Genomic DNA, 18048 nt, shown 5'->3' with positions numbered 1-18048 from the left:
CCTCATCTGAACCTTTGCAGACATTTCCTTATTGAATTAAGCACATTCAGTGTTTCTGCTCCCTCTTCTGCTGCTCCAGTCTATGACTTGGACAAGGAGACGTGACGTCGATCACCACCTTGCTGCATCATGCAGTCCTATTTTTCCTCTTGCAAATGCCATGTGCTTTCTCCGTTATCTGATCTCGGGGCCTGTTCCCAGATGCTCCTGCTTAATTGGCCAAAGGACTGTACAATTCATTGAACAAAAACTGCTTCTGGGCGTGGAAAGCTGGCGAGGAAAGCAGTTGGCTGATTCATGAGGATGAGTCAGTGTCTGGTCAGCATCTTGTGTCAGGGTGCATAGCTTTTTCTTCAGCAGCAGAATGGCCTGGAGGGGAAAGTACGTCTTGAAAGTGAAGCACTGAAGATGGGAGGCATGGTGGGGTAGTCATAGGCTGATTCTGTTTAGTGATAATTCATCTTGATTGATACACGTTCAGGTTTGCTCCTGTTTGCCCTAGCAAGAGATGCGTGCTGCCTGCACCTCCACAGAGCTACAGGTTCACATCTATTTCAGCAAAAGCATCTGGCTGCAGAGACTTTGCTTTTGTGCTTGTAGCGGCTGATTAGTCATATGACCCTACATTTGCCATCGAGCAACTCAGAGACTTGCTGCTATTTTTGTAGACAGCCTGGATTTTTGTTTTGCAGAAATGTGGACACGAAAACCTGGAGGATAGGAAGAGATGACTTGCTGGAACTTCATTCCTGTCACTTCTTGTTTGATTTCAAGCCACAGAGTCCGCTTCCTCCCTTTCCCTTTCTCGAGATGATTCTGAGAGCATCAAATGAAATAACATCTTCTAGGACTGTCTGAGGAAAAACACTTGCTAGACTCACAATACTGGAGAGAGACAGAGATGGATGTAAACTCTTGCTCCTTGTGTGCATGTATGTGTACATATTCTAATATTTATTGGTACTGATTTATTGCATGCATGCATGCAAGTTGAAATTTCTACATGCTACCAAGGGAAAGCTCAAAACTGCCGGCGCACAAAATGGTAACATCCAGGCTATTAGAAAATTCAGGTAGATTTAACTGCTTGCTTGTCCTGCTCTTTGAGACACCAAAGGCAAAGGGAATGGTGAATTTCCAGATTTTTTTATTTTTTGGTGGGGGGCAGAAGGTTCAGACCCGCATGAATGTCAGCCTTGTTTGCAATAAGGCATACAGGTGTGCAAGTGTAACTAAATCAGGATCTTACCTTTTTATGAAGACAGTCATAGGTTTGCAAAGAACAACATGTGCATGTAATCATGACAATGCTGGGTCAGATCCAAAGGTCAGTCTAGCCCAGCCTTCCCCAACTGAGAATTATAGAATTGTAGAGTTGGAAGAGACCCAGAGGTCATCTAGTCCAACCCCCTGCAATGCAGGAATCTCAGCTCAAGCATCCAGGACAGATGGCCATCCAACCTCTGCTAGAAAAGCCTCCAACCTCCTGAGGGAGTCCGTTCTACTGTTGAACAGCTCTTACTGTTAGAAAGTTCTTTCTAATGTTTAGTTGGAATCTCCTTTCTTGCAAGCCAGCACAACCACTGGGCTGGTGGGAGTAGCCGTTCAAAACATCTGGAGAGCACCAGGTTGGGGGAGGCTGCTCTATCTAGCCCAACACTTTCTTCCCATCAGCAGACAGCCAAAAGCAGAATGTGAAGGAAGTAGATGCCCCTCGACTTTTCCTTGACCATCTGGTGGTCTGTGGCAGGGTGGCTACGACTCAGCACTGAAAGGGCCAGGTCTGCTCTGCACTTGCAGGGTGGCTGAGAGTTTGCCTGATGGTGCATCCTTTAAGCAACCCCATTTGGGCTGTGGATCTCAAGCCAGCCTGGCTCTCCCACAGCCATAAAGAGGTAGTGGGTCCATTGGGCACTGTCTGAGAAGTCAGGCAACTTGGCCTTGCTTTGCCTCCCATTTTCTTTCCTATGGTACCAAGAGTTCTGCTGGGAATAAGGACAAAGAGATTCTGGACCCTCCAAACATACTGCCTTGCCTCTGGGGTGCCAAACCGGGGGAAGGGGTGTGCGCAAAAACCCTTGCGTGATGGTGCAAAGGCTGAGAACTGAGTGCAACCAACAACTGTTCTTGAATGAAACCCCCCGCTGCAGTGAATGAGGTCTGATCCAGATCTGTAGGGAAGACAGGATGAGGGAAAGGGGGAGCACTCAGGTTTGTTCATGTTCTTTCATGGTGACCCAAAGATCTTCAAGCTAGGCAAAAGGCTGCACAGTGCCAAAGAACTGTTTCATTAAATTCTAAAGTTGGCAGGGACCCTGAGGGTCATCTAAACCAGTGGTGTCCAAACTTTTTTCAAAGAGGGCAAGTGAAGGACCATGAAGGCCAACCAAAGGGCCAACCTTTTTTTTAGGACTGAAGTTGTTGAACTTTTTTAAGGATTGAAGTTGTTGAGGTTTTTTTAGGATTCTACCCCAGGAAATAAACTGCCACAGGGGCCTGATCTAAACCAGGGGTCAGCAAACTCTTTCAGCAGGGGGCCAGTCCACTGTCCCTCAGACCATGTGGTGGGAAATAAAAAGGAACAAATTCCTATGCCCCACAAATAACCCAGAGATGCATTTTAAATAAAAGCACACATTCTACTCATGTAAAAACATGCTGATTCACGGACCGGATTGGGAAGGTGATTGGGCCGGATCCAGCCCCTGGGTCTTAGTTTGCCTACCCATAATCTAAAGCAACCCCTTACAATGCCAGTAACACAGCTGAAGAATCCCTGACAGATGGCAATTCAACTTATGTTTAAAAACTTCCCATGAAGTCTACTCCACTGTCAAACAGCTCTTACCATTGTAAAGTTCTTCCTAATCTTTAGCTGGACTCTCATCTCTTGTCATTTGAATCTACTGGAGCAGCAGAAAGCAAGCTTGCTCCATCCTTTTTGTGACAGCCCTTCAGATATTTGAAGATGGCTCTCATATCCCCTCTCAGTTTCCTCTTCTTCAGGCTAAATATCCCCAATTGTGGTGCCTAGAATTGGACACAGTATTCCAGGTGTGGTCTGACCGAGGCAGAATAGAGCTGTACTATTCCTTCCCTTGATCTGGACACTAGAGTTCTGTTCATGGGATTGCATTAAAAATGTGGTGGTAAACGCAGGCAGCAAAGGCTGGGAAGGTTGCGTAAGCTTAGGAATCAGGAGAAAGTATGACTTTGTGGAATTTGAGAAGCCTCTTCTGCTTGCTGTAATATTTTTGTTGTTGACTCCTACAGCTTCCTCCCTGCCCCAATGCTATACACCCAATAGGTTGTGACGGTTCTGCTCTATCACATCGGCTTCCTGGGCTTGGCAGGGCTTATCACATCACATCTGGTGGCTTTTAACCAAACCTGACTGACAAATGAAGGCTGAAGAAGCAGCTTGTCCCTTCAAGCTTTGGTTTTAGCCAGTGCTCAGAATAGCTTTATTCATGGCTTATGACCTAAAGAAACATGGAACACAAGGGAAGAGAGAAAGGGAGAGAAGACGAAGAGGAAAATCAAAACTCATTCACTGATTTCTGAACTGTTGTTCCTATAAAGGCTAGGGGACACAGTTCAGGGTCGTGAAGAAGAGGAGGAGGAGTTTGGATTTGATATCCCGCTTTATCACTACCCTAAGGAGTCTCAAAGCGGCTAACAATCTCCTTTCCCTTCCTCTCCGACAACAAACACTCTATGAGGTGAGTGGGGCTGAGAGACTTCAGAGAAGTGTGACTGGCCCAAGGTCACCCAGCAGCTGCATGTGGAGGAGCGGAGATGCGAACCCGGTTCACCAGATTACGAGTCTACCGCTCTTAACCACTACACCACACTGGCTCTCTGATGTCTGATGGAGGTGCACCTCTAGCAATGAACCTTGCAGCTTCCTCTATCTCTTCCACTGAGGCCGCCTGATGGAATGGCTGTCCCCAGGTGTCAGGTGAGGGGAGAGGAGGTTTGAAGGAGGCAGGGCATAGCCATCATGACTAGTAGCCATCAGTATAAGGTTACCAGGTTTTTTTTCAAATAATCCAGGGGCTTTTTTTTTAAGAGAAAAAAAGTTATTAAAAAAAGGTTTTGTTTTTGTTTTAAAAAAGAAGTAATATCTTCTCTTCTGTGGTCTCCTCTGTCACGCGGCCTTTCTCTGGGCCCCAGCCTGCTCTCCTGGAGCGCTAGCTGCCATGGAGTAGGCTCAGGTCGGGCCTGGGCTCAGCCACATGTCCTTGCCCTCCCGGTGCTCTCCTACCTCTCCTCCTCAGCGGCAGTGGCGCGGCAAGGTCGGGGCTCCCCTCTTTTTCCTCCTTCCTCTTTCTCTCTCTTCCTTCTCCTTCCCCTCCTCTCCTCCTCCCTGCGTTGGCTCCGGGGTTTTCCTGGCCCCGGAGCACCACTGGGCAGTCGGCCGGGCGCTCTAGCCCTCAGCTCGATTTGGGTCATGGGGTGTGTGTGTGTGTCAGCAGTTCCCCCAGTTGACGTGCCAGGCATCCCCGGTTCCCCTTCGGCAGTGGCAGTGGTGGCAGCAACAGTCTCAGCAGCCCGGAGCCAGCCTGGTAGCGCAGTTGGCTCTGGCTGGCTTCAGGAGCTGCTCACTGCCGCCATTTTGCCTCACCGGAAGTCCCCATATGATGTGTCTTGTGCCGTTGAACCAATCATGCAATATTCATTCCCAGTGACGTATTTTGTCCCGGGACAGATTTGTAAATCCGGGGACTGTCCCCGGGAAAGTCTGGTAACCATACACCAGTAGCCTTAATCTCCTCCATGACACCTGGGAGAAACTCTATTTGAACTAAGTGGGATTAATTTATCCACCAACCGGCACAGGACTGTTCTGTTAAGGCATTAGTCCTGAAGCAGAAATGCCCTACAAAGCACCCAGCAGGAAGACTGGATTTATATAATGAAATGGACTTAAGTGACAAGGCAGCATTGCTTCCAGCATACTGTATTACAAATGAAATTAGGGCAATCCTCATAATAACCTATATTTGATATCAAAGGTTCCTGTCTGAAAACCTTCCCCCTCCCCCTTCTGTAGCTGCCTTCTGTAGCTGTTTACTCTGCAATACCTTCATCCCTGTTTTTTTTATAAAAATGTTCTTTTCCATTAAAAATATACTTGATAACATTTTGCAGACAATTGTGTTTCTCAGTAAATACATGAGCAGCTGCATGGTGTAAATTGTCAGCCTGTGAGTGACTTGGGTCTCTGCATGTGGACAGGGAGGACATGTCATCATGTGGATCGGAGACAAGAGGCATCCCTTTTTCTGTCGGAGATCTGAGACTCCCCAGGAGGAAGCTAAATGCTGGAGGATGGCAAGAAGTCTTGCAGTTTCCATTCACAACATTTTAGGTAGGTATCCACAAATGGCAAGCATCAGAGTACAACAGACAGTGAATGACCAGAGATCAGGAAATTGGGATTGCCCCCAGTCAATAGCTGTGCCATATGGAACATGCCCTTTGGCACCATGGGACCCCTCACAGATCTTCCACCGGAGCTGTCAGAAACCAGAACAGCACTGAGCCCAGAATACTTTTGGGCTCTGGGCGGAAATACATGTTCAGATGTCACAGGAACTGCCTTGTAGCACTTCTCGCTTTGTGCTGTCTCAGTCGATCAAATCTTTGAGCAGTTCAAGAGCTGTGTCCTCCTACCCACCCCTTTGCTTGTTTTTTCACTCAATCACTTTTATGCCTTTCTCCCAACATGACAGGCCCAGTAACCACAATGCCAGTCCATAAAGCAGAACAAAATTAGGATGTTAAAAGCCCCGTGTTATGCTGCTCGTTTCGCTTTCTGAGTATGTAACACAGTGATGTTTTTGCAATTCTCTGGGAGCTTGCAAGTGGCTGTAGTGAGTGGGCTTCACAAAGGAGGGAATTTCACAAATGTGCTGCCGCCTCTGAGAAGGCTGGCTGTACGCTGAGATGCAGCCCCTTCTTTCTCCCAATGGTACCTGAAGTGAGGATTGCTATGTGCACAATGTGTGACCATCCCAAATGTTTTGTGGGCGAAACCCAGCTTGGATACAGGAGTGCATGTGACCATCCTAATAGCATTAAGAGCAGGAAGCAAGTTAGAGTTATAAATTCAGCCCGTTATAAAAACAGTTAGAATCTGGCCAGAGGGTGCTCTCAGTCATCTCCAGGATTGTTTTGAAAGTACTGATTGGAGCGTGTTTGAACATCAAGATCTGCACAGATACACAGATGCTGTACTTTCTTATATCAAAGTGTGCACCTACAATGTAACAACGGAGAGGTGCACTAGAGTTTATGGGAACTGTAAACCCTGGATGACTGCTGAAGCCAGGTCACTCTTGAAAGCCCATAACTCAGGTGATCAGAAAGGCCCAACAGAGACTCCATTTCCTCAGGGTCTTGTGAAAGAATAATGTTAAACAACAACTGATGAACTCCTTTTACCGGTCCACAATAGAAAGTGTCCTTTCATATTGTATCACAGTGTGGCATGCTGGCCTGACAGCCACGGACAGAAAGTCTCTACAGAGGGTGGTGAATACAGCACATGATATCATGGGCTGTCTCTTGAGTCCGCTAGATGACATTGCATGGGATCGTTGCCTTAGGAGAGAGAGAAAAATTATTGGGGATGACTCACACCCCAGCCATCTCCTCTTTAATCTTCTACCCTCGGGCAGGAGATATAGAAGTATAATCAGCCGTACCAACAAGCTAAAAAATAGCTTCTATCCATGGGCTGTTAGGCTGTAAAATAACATAGCACAATTGACTTGCGAGGTGGTGTGTTGTTCAATAAGCGATTGAGTGTTGGGGGGAAAGGCTTGTTTAATTTCATTGTACACAGGTTGTATAATGACAATAAAGGTAATAATAACAATAATAATAATAATAATACCTGAAGGGGTTTCCTTGCCTCATGATCTTGACACCAAGCAAGTCCAAGGTTGTCTATTTGGGAAGCTTTTCTACGGCACCTCCAGGTGGATGTCTTATTGCTGGTACAGTGGTACCTCAGGTTAAGAACTTAATTCGTTCTGGAGGTCCATTCTTAACCTGAAGCTGTTCTTAACCTGATGTACCACTTTAGCTAATGAGGCCTCCTGCTGCTGGCGCGCGATTTCTGTTCTCCTCCTGAAGCAAAGTTCTTAACCCGAGGTACTATTTCTGGGTTAGCGGAGTCTGTAACCTGAAGCGTCTGTAACTCGAGGTACCACTGTATATACAGCAGTAGCTTTATGCTTCTTGACCAACTACTTGATACTTGGCGATCTACTTGACCGACTACTCGACCGTCCTTCCACCCACTACATGAATCTCCTTCAATTCTCCCACATTACTGACTCTGCTGCAATGGCCTCCTTTGACTCTCCCCAGGCCACTGGTCTGCCCCCACCTCCTGCTCCCTTTTCCCCACTAGTGAAAGTTGGTTGCACAATGATGCCTTGCAACCCTCACCGTAGACAAGTCCCACCAAGGAATTCCAGGAAAGATGGAGGAACACTCCCCCCCCCCAAGTTTTATTTTTCCAAAACATTAAGAAAACAAAAACAAAAAATTAAAAATAGACAGGAACTCCTTATTCTAAAGAAGCCCCGACCTTTACTTGCTGCTCTAAGATTGATTTGATCAATGCAATGTCTGTGCTACAAAAATAAAGATTAAAAGAATCAGCTTGAGGCATCTTTATAGATTTTGTGGGGCAGAAGATTTGTGGATTTCTAGCGCAGAGCAGCTGATGCCGCAACAAATCAGCTGGTCTTTAATGGGGCCACAAAACTCAAGGTATCGGTTGTTCTTGTGGCAGATTAATCCTGAAAAAAACTAAGTTACTCACCCAAACCAAAAGCTCTCAGATTTGATGAATTACGATAAGCACGTTGTTCCAGTGTGCTTTTCCTGTTTACTCGATTGCCTTTTCAGATGGCTCGCTTGGTCTGTGGGGCCAGGGCAGTGTCGTCATAAGGACAGTCAGCTCCTGGACTGATGCAGCTAGAGGAGTGAGTTTTATAAGGCAAGCTAACTACGTCAGTGCGAAACTCTTATGTGCAGCAGAAAGTGGTGTGGGCAATAGGCTCTCTGTTTTTCTGCCAAAATGTTTCCAAAGAGATCCTTGTTTGGAGAAGAAAAGTGGTGTGGACAACAACCTGCTTGTCTCTCTCTAACCACCCCTCTCTGCCTGCCCTCCCTGTGTTCCCTGGCTGCAAAGTGGGGATAACACACAAGGCTCTCTCCTGATTAATACTGATAAAGTCTAGCATTATATCTAGCAGAGGAGGGTGACCAAGATGATAAAAGGTCTGGAAACTAAATTTTATGAGGAACAGTATAGGGAGTTGGGTCTATTTAGCCCAGAGAAGAATGAGAATAGCCATCTTTGAAGGTGTTGTTGTTGTTTAGTCGTGTCCGCCTCTTCGTGACCCCATGGACCAGAGCACGCCAGGCACTCCTGTCTTCCACTGCCTCCTGCAGTTTGGTCAAACTCATGCTGGTAGCTTTGAGAACACTGTCCAACCATCTCGTCCTCTGCCGTCCCCTTCTCCTTTTGCCCTCCATCTTTCCCAACATCAGGTTCTTTTCCGGGGAGTCGTCTCTTCTCGTGAGGTGGCCAAAGTCTTGGAGCCTCAGCTTCAGGATCTGTCCTTCCAGTGAGCACTCAGGGCTGATCTCCTTCAGAATGGAGAGGTTTGATCTTCTTGCAGTCCATGGGGCTCTCAAGAGTCTCCTCCAGCACCATAATTCAAAAGCATCAATTCTTCGGCGATCAGCCTTCTTTATGGTCCAGCTCTCACTTCCATACATCACTACTGGGAAAACCATGGCTTTAACTATACGGAATCTTTGAAGGTACTTTTTACCATATGTGGTGGAAATCTAAGAAAGTAAAAGACTTCTGGGAAATGATTTATAATGAAATTTTTTAAATGTTGAAATATACATTTGTAAAAAAACCAGAAGCCCTTTTACTTGGTATAGTACAGGGGTCAGCAACCTTTTTCAGCCGTGGGCTAGTCCACCATCCCTCAGACCATGTGGTGGGCTGGACTATTTTTTGGGGGGAGAACGAATTCCTATGCCCCACAAATAACCCAGAGATGCATTTTAAATAAAAGGACGCATTCTACTAATGTAAAAACATGCTGATTCCCAGACCGTCCATGGGCCAGATTGAGAAGGTGATTGGGCCACATCTGGCCCATGGGCCTTAGGTTGCCTACCCCTGGTATAGTAGGTACAGAGATACACAAGCATGACAAAAAATTGTTTTTATATGCAACAACTGCAGCAAGAATACTATTACCCCAATGATGGAAGCAGGCAGAACTACCAACAAAAGAAGAGTGGCAGATGAAACTGATGGACTATGCCGAGTTGGCGAAATTAACTGGGAAAATTCGGAACCAACAAGACCAGACAAAGAAATTTCTTCCAATTTATGATATATTTGAAAGACAATTGTAATCAATTGACATCACTTGTAGCATTGCAAGAAGTTTTCTAAGGAGAACCATATGAATTACAGTGGTACCTCAGGTTAAGAACTTAATTCGTTCTGGAGGTCTGTTCTTAACCTGAAACTGTTCTTAACCTGAAGCACCACTTTATCTAATGGGGCCTCTCGCTGCTGCTGTGCCGCCGCTGCACGATTTCTGTTCTCATCCTGAAGCAAAGTTCTTAACCTGGAGCACTATTTCTGGGTTAGCTGAGTCTGTAACCTGAAGTGTATGTAACCCGAAGTACCAATGTATTGTGAAAGAGGACTAAGAAGGAGTTTATTTGGATATGGATTTTATAGCAATAAATATTAAAATAAAATGCAAAATCAGAAAGAAAGTTAGAAAACCATTAGTCTAGGTTGACGGAAGTCTCGGCTGTGACAGCCTAAGGTTTGTTATGTTGTATAGGATGGGATGTTATGTTTGGAACATATGTGCAAAAGCCAATAAAAATTATATTTTAAAAAAAGGACACACACACACACACAGAGAGAGAGAGAGAGAGAGAGAGAGAATGAATAGCTATCTTCAAATATCTAAAAGGCTGTCACATGGAAGATGGAATAAGCTTGCTTTCTGCTGCTCCAGAGGGCAGGGCCTGAACCAGTGGGTTCAAATGGCAAGAAAGGAGATTCTGACAAATCTTAGGAAGAAGTTTCTGATGGTAAGAGCTGTTTGACAGAGGAATGGACTCCCTCAGAAGGTGGTGGGCTCTCGTTCATTTGAAGTTTTTAACAGAGGCTGGGTGGTCCTCGGTCAGGGATGCCTTAGCTGCGATTGCTGCATTGAAGGGGTTGGAGTTGAACTAATTAATTATTATTATTATTATTATTATTATTATATCTTCTAACTCTACAAGTCTGTGATCCTGCCTTTGAGTTATGCCTGCTCGACCAGGATAGGCTCTAAATTCCCATTTGCTTCAACAGAACAAAGTGCTAGGCTGGTGCTAGGAAGATGCTGTATCCGGGTAACCCTGCCAGTAGCTGGGCAAAGTCTTCTGAATGGCTATGAAACACCTTTATCTCCCCAATACTACCTAAGGACAATGCAATCTTAGCAACTGTGCATGCAAGCACAGTTACAAAAAAAAGCAAAGAACAACTACCATGTAGTTTGAGTCAGAGAGAGCTGTTTTTTTTAGTGAGACTGGAACAGACAGCTAAGAGAGTAAGAGAAAGCTGAGTTTGGACACTAAAAGCTAAGAATATTTTGGGGTGCTGGCTGCCCTAGCTCAGTAAAAGAGCATCTGCTTAGCATACAGGCATTTCCATGTTTGATCCCTAAGATCAAGCAGGTAGGACTGAGAAAGGCCCTGCCATCTGAAGCCCTGGAGAGCCACTGCCAGGCAATCGAGGCAACACCGAGATGGACCCCAAGTGTCTGTGTATAAGGAAGCTTCTCGTTTAGTGGCCTTTGGCTGCCTCTTGAGGGTGCTTAGCTGTGCCTTACACTTGTACATTTGAGTAAATAAATAAAAATGTTACAAAGCAACAAAAGCCTCCAGTGACATCCTTTCAAAGAAAACGGAATCTATCTTAGCATTTTGCTCTTGGAACGTCTCACCACTTGGAGAAGCTGAACAGTATTATCGCAACAGCTGCAAAGAGTGTTTAAAACCATTTGGTCATTGCACTATGTTATAAACAGGACTTGCACTATGTTGCACTATATTATAAACAGGACTTGAAAATGCATTGGCTTATTCAATTATAGTTAGGACCTAGGGTTTTTTTTTAATCCTGGCTGTTCTTCACTTGGAGGCACCTTGCTAGAGTCTTTACACATGCATTTCAAAAGCCTTGCTCGTTGGAACTGCCGTATTGGAGTTCGCAGTTCGCAGTCCATGCAGAGGCTGGTGCTAATTGTTCCAAAGAAAGCAAGAAAAGACCAACAGTTTATTTCTGAGATGAGACATTTGGCAAATGGAGTGTGCTGAGAGCATGAGGGCTTATGTTCCTTCCATGATGAATTATTTTGCTCTGAGACTGTTCTTGCATCTAGTATTTTGCTAGAACCATCCATAATCTATCATGGGGAAGTTATGTTCACAAGTTAAGTGTGCCACAAGTTAAGTGGGCCGGTCCACTGTCCTTCAGACCTTGTAGGGGATCGTACTATATTTTGAAGAAAAAAATGAACCAATTCCTATGCCCCACAAATAACCCAGAGATACATTTTAAATAAAAACACACATTCTACTCATGTAAAAACACTGATTCCCGGACCGCCCGCGGCCGGATTTAGAAGGCGATTGCGCCAGATCCGGCCCCCGGGCCTTAGTTTGCCTACCCATGTTTTAACCTTTACAGCTCTAATCTGCTGTGGACCAGGGTACTGAAAGAGCAGTCTTCTCCCAAATGAACTCACCCTTTAGGGCTGTCACATGGAAAATGGAGCAAGCTTGCTTTCTTCTGCTCTGGACAGTAGGACTTCAACCAATGGCTTCAAGTTACAAGAAGGAGATTCCGACTAAACATTAGGAATAACTTTCTGTCAGTAAGAGCTGTTCGACAGTGGAACAGACTTCCTCAGGAGGCTGTGGACTTTCTTTCCTTGGAGGTTATTAAGCAGAGGTTGGATTGACATATGTTATGGATGCTTTACTGTAGTTGAGATTCCTGCATTGCAAGGAGTTGGATAGGATGACCCTATTCTATTATTCTATTATCGATCAGCTATTGCAGACTCATTTGCTTGCATATCCTCTAGTGATATAAACTGTCACCTGTTACCAACAGCCTTTGGCCATTATGTGAAACTCTTTAAACACCAAAGTGCAATATAGATTCTCAACATTTTTCATCTAAACCAGAACTGGAACCTTCTAGTCTTCCCTTTTCCTTGCTCAAAATCACGCGCATGGAAAGAGGCCTTCACATTCTGACCGTGCATGAGTTTAAAAAGGAAATGCTGAACAGGCAGCAGAGATGCTTGCCAAATAAATAAATGAATAACCTCAGCATTAAAAGTTCATGCTGCTGACACTGTTCCCCATATCACATGGAAACCCTGACCCTATGCAGACATGGTTTTACAATTTATGATTTTAAAATATCAAGGGGGAAGACAGAGAACGAAGGACAAAAGGGTGCTGAGTGCACAGCTTGTGGCAGGCTAAGGCAAACACAGCCCACCAGCGCTGCATATTAATCACAGTGCTCCAAAGCTGCCTCCTCCTCAGGCAGGGAAACCAAGAAGTTTTCCAGGTGTGGCCACCTTACAAGGAAGGCTGGTGAACTGCCTTTCCAGGTGACCCAAGAAAACATCTGTCATGCTCTGACCATGTGGGAGAAAGATAGAAGTGGTGAAGGGGGGCGAGGGTTGCAACCTTAACCACCCCTCTTTTATCATGCAGTCATCCACGACACACTTGCTTAAACCCATTTCCAATGACACCCATGGCACTAATCAAAGCTATCCATTTCTAATGATTAATCAATTATGAAAACACAATACTATCTAAAACAAAGCTATCATAACTACCACTTATATAACCAATTTATTTGCTTATATCTATGATAGAGAGAAACATCTGTTTCTATTTGTTCATAAATCCATCTTCATTCTAACTCAGGCCTGTCCAAAGTCCATTTCAGGGGCTTAATCTGGCCCGTCAGTCGGTTTAATCCGGCCCCTGTGGAAGTTTATTTCCTGGGGTAAAATCCTAAAAAACCTCGACAACTTAAAAAGCTCAACAACTTCAATCCTAAAAAAAGGTTAACAACTTTGGTCGGCCCTCACGCATGTTCACTTCATCAAATCTGGCCCTCTTCGAAAAAAGTTTGGACACCACTGCTAACTGATCCTTGGCAATATAGTCAGGTGATTCTTACCTATGGCAGAGCTAAGAGAGTTTAGACAACTAAATGTTACTAAAAATAAAATTAAGGGAGAAAATATTTAAGATACCTGAGTACATTTTTTACTTTCTTTTTATTTGTTGTTTTTGAGATGTAACATACAACTATTGCATAACAAGCAACCAAAACATGCCCCCTTCAGATAAACTGAGGGCATGTACAGAGGAATATGATTTGGGGGTGGGAGTGAAAGATAGATCCACATCGGTTAACATGCTTATTCTTGAGATACAAAGACAGGGCTTTTTAGAGCAAAAGCCTCCTTTTCTGTATACAGCTTGACTTCCTCTGTTGAGAGAATGTAAAGAAATATGGAAATGTGCTATGCAAGTATGATGCAGCAATATCTGGGTATATCAATGTGTTTGATTTCAGCATCCTAATCAATATTCCTTCAGACTTTCAGTGTAAGCTGGAAGACCTTTAAAATGTTGTAGAAATGGTAGGCTGTACATTTTTACTTTCCAGTGCAGTAGTAACTGCTTTTTGGTAGGCCTGCATACAGTTCCAGTCTTTTTTTTTTAAATAAGATATTTATTAAGATTTTCAAAAAATTACAGAATAAAAAGAAAAAAAATACAAAATAAAAATAGTTAAAAAACAGTTCAATCTTTCTATCACATATTTTTCATTTGCTTATTTCCCGGACCTCCTCACGCCTTCCTTTTCTGTATTCCAGTTCCAATTGTTAATTCAGCAAATCCCTCCCCTCTTCATTCATCTTAATCTTCAATTTTTAAATATTATAACATTAGTGTTTTTTTTTTACCTATTAATAACCATTTTCTCATATTCCCTTAAAGCATTACAGCAAAAGACCACTTAGTTTCCATCCAACATCATTCTAACATTCATTAATTTTACAGTGTTTCTGTAAATAATCTTTAAACTTTTTCCAATCTTCTTCCACCGACTCTTCTCCCTGGTCTCGGATTCTGCCAGTCATTTCTGCCAGTTCCATATAGTCCATCACCTTCATCTGCCATTCTTCCAGAGTGGGTAGATCTTGTGTCTCATACAGTTCCAGTCTAATATAATTATGTATAGTTCATGCCAGTATAATTCTACCTGCACACAAACCCCACCACTAAATGGTACAGCATGCTGCGTGGGAAGGTATTGTTTGCATAGATGATGGTGTAGATGCATTCAAAATAACTCCTCCTACACTACAGATGGCGTGCATTAAAAGGATACAAAAGTCCCTGTGCAGCGGAAAACTACACTATTATTCATGGTTGTGGCTGCTCAAATAGAAACAATGACTACAGGTGCTTTCACTGCTAAAGCAATATAACTTGAACAGAATCCTCTGACAGTCATTGGGCAATATGTGTAAAATAAACAGCCAGATAACTTATTCAAATATTTCCTCTTTTTGCTTACTAGTGTAGGAGGGAAATTCCAGCAGCAATCAAGTAAATCTAGGATGCCTGAAATGGAAACTTTCCCTTACCTGCGCCGCGCCCCCAACAATATTAGGAAGATTAGGAACGTGGATTTTGCTCAGGTTTTTATTGCTGTTATTCTTTTTTTGGAGTGGCATAGGAGAGCAGTAGTCAGTAAAGGCTATAATCATATATGCATATATACCTGGGATTAAGTCTCACTTAATAGGCTTTTCCCTTCCCAGGTAAACATGCATAGGATTAGGCTGACAACTGTTTTATTATGGGCAACAGTAGGCTGTTTGTCACAGGCAGTGGGAACCCCATTCATTTCTCCACTTAACTGGGCTTGCATACACCCCCTTCAGAAAGAAGGGGGCCCAGAGAAGTGTGTTAATGTATCCCATGAGCACAGGATACCCTAGGCAGCACTGTGCCTCAGGGAGATCAGACTCACTTTCTCTTTATCTGATTTTCGGAGCTCTCTCTACTGTCTTAGCAAGACCGGGAAAGCAGTCAAGCTCTAGGCAAACAAGAAATTATTTGCAATGACTGAAAGATCAACAAAGATTTGAAGGCCAAAGTGGAATGTCGTAACATGCTGGAGATGGAAACAAAAAATAAAAAAATTCCTTCCCGTAGCACCTTAGAGACCAACTAAGTTTGTTTACTGGTATGAGCTTTTGTGTGCATGCACACTTCTTCAGATACAGTGGTGCCCCGCAAGACGAATGCCTCGCAAGACGAAAGGGTTTTGGGTTTTTTTAGCTGCTTCGCAAGACGAATTTCCCTATGGGCTTGCTTCGCAAGACGGAAACGTCTTGCAAGTTTGTTTCCTTTTTCTTAACACCGTTAATACAGTTGCGACTTGACTTCGAGGAGCAACTCATAGAACGCGGTGTGGTAGCCTTTTTTGAGGTTTTTGAAGACTTTGGTGATTTTTGAAGCTTTTCCAAAACTTTCCCGACACCGTGCTTCGCAAGACGAAAAATTCGCTAGACGAAAAAACTTGCGGAACGAATTAATTTCGTCTTGCGAGGCACCACTGTATCTCAGAAAGCTCATACCAATAACAAACTTAACTGGTCTCTTAGGTGCTACTGGAAGGATTTTTTTTTAATTATTTTGTTTCGACTACGGCAGACCAACATGGCTACCGACCTGTAACTAGAATGCTAGAGATTGTGTCACTGACCTAGAGAACAACCTGCACTTTTGAGAAAGCCTGATCCAGATGCTATGGTTTCTTTTGCAGAGATCAGCTTCTAGATAGAAAAAGCAACATGGTTTGAAATGCGACACTTATCAAGCAACTAATGCAGGTAACAGTTCTGAAGTGGTCAGTTGGTTCACATGTACCAACAAGAAGACTGGAGCTAAACTTCAAATGCTACCAAGGACTCGCTTCCTCTGGAGATCGAATGACATAACAAGGCACTCCAAGAAGAAAGCACTCCAAAGGAGAGAGAGTTGAACTGCCATCCTATACCCCGGAAGCTATGCATGAGAGCACAGAGACCCCAGATACAAGGAGAAGCTGAATGCACCTTAGGTTTCCCCTCCCAAACTGCCCAGTGCCCAACCTAAATTTTTCGGAAAAGAGAGAACAGCAGCCTGCTCTTGTCTCAATTGTATAATCTTAGTGATACAGTACTATTTCATCTTCTTAAAGGGGCACAGATTTGACATGTGCAGTGATTTATCTGTGTGCATCTGTGACTTGGTAAAATAGATATTTTCATTTGTGCCCCCCATAAATATTGAAATATTTGATTAAGAAAATGCTTTGTAGTCTTTCTGTTCTGTGCAATTTAAATTTTTTCATGTTCTCCCTTCTTTTACACCTGCAAAAGCCTTGAAATGAAAACAAACAGAATTGATAAATGTTTAAAAAATGGCACAGTCAGGTGAATTGGCTCTTTTTGGTCATGCTTACTACTACTACTAATATTCCATAATTCTTCTCTTACTATGTATTTATTAATTTGCACCCAGTTCCTTATCTTCTGTTCCCCATTTCCTGTTTTCCATCCTGTTTTTTTAAAAAAAACATTTCTTCTATTTATGTTTCCTCCATTTCTCCCGCACACACAAAAAAATGTTCCAGAGGTTTACAGCATGATCCTATGCGTGTATTGCTCAGTATTATTTATTACATTTATATCTTGATTTCTTCCATCATGTAACTCAAGAGAGTATACACATGGCTCCCAGTGTTATAAGAAAAAAACTGCTCCCTGTGGCATATCTAAGAGCCCGTATAGAGTCCTTAAGCAGGTTCTCTGTCGGTAGGAGAAAATAACAGAGGCCAACCAGGAAATACAGTGGAGCCTTGGGTTACGTTACCTTCGGGTAATGTAACTTTTGGGTTGCAAATGCAGCAAACCTGGAAGTGTATACTTCTGGGTTTCGCCGCGCACGCATGTGCAGAAGTACTCTAATGCGCCGCATGTGCACGCAGAAACGGCGTCTCTAGATGCAGACATTTTGGGATACGTATGGACCCCCGGAACAAATTAAGTTTGTATCCGGAGGGTCCACTGCAGGAGTCAGGAAGGACCCAGTCCCAGAACAATGGTGCACAAGCCCTTCTATAGACTTTTGAAGTTGCCCATCCTGTAGCCAGAGACCACCCCCAAAACATCATACATACATCACGGAAGGAGGCGGGCTACAGCATAAATCCTGTCTGGCAGGATTGATTGCTTCACCTGGACAGCCTAGCCATTTCTTTTGAGATGCTAAATACTTAGTTCCTGAATCCAGGTCACAGGCTCACCCTATTCATACACAATACGCCCTTAAGACAGGATTTGTGAGGTTTCCCCATTTCCTTCCTTACTGCAGAGAATTTTTGAGGTGGCTGGAAGAGTCAAAATGGCTTCATGACTGTTCCTCCTATACTATTTCAGACATGTGGTATATATAGTTATGATCATAAATCAACAAGGCAAGTACATACATATGATTTATATATATGAGACCTTAAGGTAAAAGGTAAAGGGACCCCTGACCATTAGGTTGCGGTGCTCATCTCGCTTTACTGGCCGAGGGAGCCGGCGTACAGCTTCCGGGTCATGTGGCCAGCATGACTAAGCCGCTTCTGGCGAACCAGAGCAGCGCACGGAAACGTTGTTTACCTTCCCACTAGAGCGGTACCTGTTTATCTGCTTGCACTTTGATGTGCTTTTGAACTGCTAGGTTGGCAGGAGCAGGGACCGAGCAACGGGAGCTCACCCCGTCATGGGGATTCGAACCGCCGACCTTCTGATCGGCAAGTCCTAGGCTCTGTGG

At 44.0% G+C, this 18048-nt stretch overlaps 1 long non-coding RNA gene across 1 annotated transcript in view; it reads right to left on the bottom strand.

Moving 5' to 3' along the window:
* Positions 1 to 18048, bottom strand: part of LOC308592084 — a 145975-nt gene that overhangs the window by 125328 nt on the left and 2599 nt on the right. Inside the window, exon 2 of the long non-coding RNA XR_014010361.1 lies at positions 2 to 2171. This is a non-coding gene — a long non-coding RNA (uncharacterized lncRNA). The remainder of the gene's footprint in view (position 1; positions 2172 to 18048) is intronic.

This window comes from Podarcis bocagei (genome assembly GCF_964188305.1).
Source record: "Podarcis bocagei genome assembly, chromosome: 7".
NCBI lineage: Eukaryota > Metazoa > Chordata > Lepidosauria > Squamata > Lacertidae > Podarcis > Podarcis bocagei.
The sequence above is the reverse complement of the archived record's forward strand: the minus strand, read 5'-3'. Positions and strand labels throughout refer to the sequence as shown.